The sequence below is a fragment of the Petaurus breviceps genome, unplaced genomic scaffold, assembly GCF_028583685.1.
Source record: "Petaurus breviceps papuanus isolate PSGF00001 unplaced genomic scaffold, PetGlider_PUasm1.0 90466, whole genome shotgun sequence".
Taxonomy (NCBI): Eukaryota; Metazoa; Chordata; class Mammalia; order Diprotodontia; family Petauridae; genus Petaurus; species Petaurus breviceps.
Window position 1 is genome coordinate 2996290 of NW_027187260.1, and position 3614 is coordinate 2999903.

At 43.2% G+C, this 3614-nt stretch overlaps 1 protein-coding gene across 9 annotated transcripts in view; it reads left to right on the forward strand.

Annotated features, from left to right (window-relative positions):
* Positions 1–3614, forward strand: part of TLR5 (toll like receptor 5) — an 82987-nt gene that overhangs the window by 1009 nt on the left and 78364 nt on the right. The window lies entirely within an intron of this gene.

The window sequence follows — 3614 nt, forward strand, 5'->3', positions numbered from 1 at the left end:
TCTCTCTCTCTCTCTCTCTCTCTCTCTGTCTCTCTCTCTCTGTCTCTGTCTCTCTGTCTCTGTGTGTGTCTGTCTGTCTGTCTGTCTCTCTCTCTCTCGGTCTCTGTCTCTCTCTCGTCCCTGGTCAAAAGAGGAGGAGGATACCGTTTCTAGTGGACGGGGACGATCGAAGGAGGAGGGACACGGAAGAACTTGGAGACTAAATACTATTCTAAAAGAGACTATGGGGGGGGGGGGGGGAGAGGGGCGGGGAGAGGATGAATGAGACCTTGAGAGACCTAGACCCAAAGGGAGAATAACAAAAACAACAACAATAAATATTGTTACTATTTAGCATTTGCTTTGAGCGGTTCACTTTTCCCCAAACACTGACACTGAACCATTGTTCTAACTCTTATCTTCCTAAGGAGCCTCCTGACTGAGGCTGACTGGAGGTTTGTAACTTACCCCCAGTTCCCTTTGGGACTGCCGGCTGTCCCACCTAGGCGTCGCTCCGCTATCTGCCACAGAACTAGGTGTGCAATTGGAAAATGCTATAAAGGATGCAAGAGAGAAAGGGACACGATTTAGCTGGGAGAGAGGAAACCCCCTTGAAACTTGAGTGATACAGATGTGGTTATAAATCATAGCTGCGGTAATTTATGAGCTACAACGCTTTCTTCATAACAACCCAGTGAGGAAGGACTACACAAGTATTAGTCAAAAGTCATTGAACATTTATTAAGCGCCCACTATGTGCCAGGCGCTGTATTAAACACTGGAGATGTAAAGAAAACACCCCCACTAAAAAAAATTTAAAAATAAAAACAAAACAGTCCCTGCTCTCAAGGAGCTCAAAGTCTAATGCAAGCAACTATGTACAAGCAAGCTATATGCAGGATTAAATGAGACATCAACAGAAGGAAGACACTGGAATTAAGGAAGGTCAAAAAAATCATCTTGTAGAAGGTGGAATTTTAGCTGGAACTTGAAGGAAACCAGGGAATCTGGGAGGGAGAGCATTGGGAGACTACCAGGGAAATGCTGAGTCTGCAAATGAAATCTGGTGTTTGAGAAATAGCAAGGGAGTCTATATCACTGGATCCTGGAGTATGTGGGAGGCATAAAGCATAAAAAGACTGGAAAAGTAGTTTGATGCTAGGTTATGAAGGGCTTTGAATACCAAGCAGAAGATTTTATATTTGATTCTGTTTGAGACGGGGCGCCATTGGAGTCAATTGAGTAGGAGGTCATCACTTTCAAACTTGTGTCTTAGGAAGATCACTTTCGCAGCTAAGTAAGTGGGGGATGGACTGAAGTTGAGAGAGACTTGTGGTAGGTAGACCTGGACTATTTAAATAGTCCAAAAACCAGGGTGATGTGAGTGTCAGAGGAAAGAGGAGAATATGTAAGAGATGTTGCAAAGATAAAATTGACAGATATTGGCAAGAGATTGAATGACATGGGTTGGGGTAAGAATTAGGAGTCAAGCAGGACACCTCCTGTTATCTCTATTCTGATTCTCCCATCTGCTAATTGAGGCAGCTAGGTAGCACAGTGGATAGAGTGCCAGACCTGGAATCAAGAAGATCTGAGTTCGGGGCGGCCAGGTAGCACAGCAAATAAGAGCACCGGCTCCAGTGTTGGGACGACCTGGAGATCGAATCCGACACTCGGCACCACACCCAGAAATAACTGGCCGTGTAAGCTTGAGCAAGTTACTTAACCCCAATTGCTTTAAAAAAAAAAAAAAAGATCTGAGTTCAAATCCAGCCCCAGACATTTACTAGCTGTCCTGAGCAAATCACTTAATCCTGTTTGCCTTAGTTTCCTCATCTGTAAAATGAACTGGAGAATGAAATGGGAAACAACAATCCACTCCAGTATCTTTACCAAGAAAAACCCAAATGGGGTCATGAAGAGTCAGACATGACTGAACCACTCCTATTCCCTTATATTAGATATTTCTAATCCTTTTAGGAAGTTAAGTCTTTGGAGAAAGACTGAATCACTGATTTATTGATAATGTAATTGATGTTCAGGGAACTTAAGTGATTTCCCCAAGGTCATACAGCTGGCATCATGAAAACCAATGTAAAGTAGTTGAAAGGGTGCCAAACTTGATATTACAGGACTTGGCTTTGAATTTCAGCCCTGCTCCTTATGTGTATGACCTCGGAGGAGATATTTCACCTCTCTGGAGAAAAGAGTACTCCATCTAGAGTCATAGAACCTGGGTTTGAATCCCACTTTCATACTGTTCATCATCCATTGTGCTTAGTGTGACCTTGGACAAGTCACTTTCCCTCTGGACATCTCTAAAAATTGTAGATGATCTGTTACCATGCTTCTAAGCTTTAGATCTTTTTATCCTGAGCCCCATGTTCCAAATGCAAACTCAATGTAATATTTGACTTAGTTCTCTAGTGAATACTGTTGATTCTTAAGGTTCATGATTTTGATTCCAGTCTAAGAGGGACAGATGGAAAACCCAAGGATTCAAGAGTCCTGAGTGAATTTTTTGGTACCTATGGTGTTCATAGCTCTCTACAGTAGATACTATCAGAACCTCCTAACTGATGTGGGTTTGGGGGTAAGGAGTCAGTCAGTAAGCATTTCTTAAGTGCTTCCTGTGGACCAGGTACTGAACTAAGCACTGAGGATACAAAGAATGGCAAGAGACAGTCCCTGCTTTCCAGGAGCTCACAGGCAACGAGGGTAGCTTCTCTAAGGGTATCTATTAAGGCTGCTGTGATACAGCACCTTGCAGGTATCCTGTTTTCCCAGAAGTCTGATCTATAGCCACTTAGATGAATGAGATGCCTCTTCCCAGAACATTGGTTAATGAGTGTCTGCAACATGTTTGCCCACCACCATGCACCACCAATCACAGCAGTCACCTGTTGCTGAATGAGGCTGTAATCAGTAAGATTAATGTCAATCTTCAGGCCCTTGGGTACATTTAAATGTTTTCCCTTGTTCATTAGATGGAAAAGGGTGTTAATGATTACAAGCTAATGCTGGGTATAGTCATAAAGCAACAGGAGACTGCTCAGTTTAACTAGCCAGGCTTCATATATTTTTCTCTACTCTCATCAGCTCATCAGACATAGACATGGTTGTAAAGAGTCTGTTCAGGTCTTCCATTGAATTTCTCTTTCCTTCTTCACCTCCTTGGTGGGTGCCCATGTGCTGATGACCATGGGTAGTACTTCCTTCTGAGCAGTAAACATCTGTCAAGTGATAATTACTTTAAGCAAGTTTGGGAACAGTTTCGAGAGCGGTTGCCCAGTTGCAAAATATCTGAGGAGAGGAAGCCTCTCTAAGATGGAGGTACCCAAGTTTTGCCTTGAAGGAAGCAGAGGTGAGGAAGGAATATATTATAGTTATGCAGCACTGCTGTTTACAGGCGCAGAAAGGAATGCCAAGTTCATGAAGTAGCAAATGTCTATTTGGCTGTGACCTAGTTAGTACTGTGTTTCCCCGATAATAAGACCTATCCCGAAAATAAGCCCTCCCCTGACTGTGTAAGATTCCTCTAAAATAAGCCCTCCCCCGAAAATAAGCCCTATTGAGATTGCTACTGTAGTAAAGGTGATCCCCTGCGATACACGCTACATTACGGTACCCTCTGT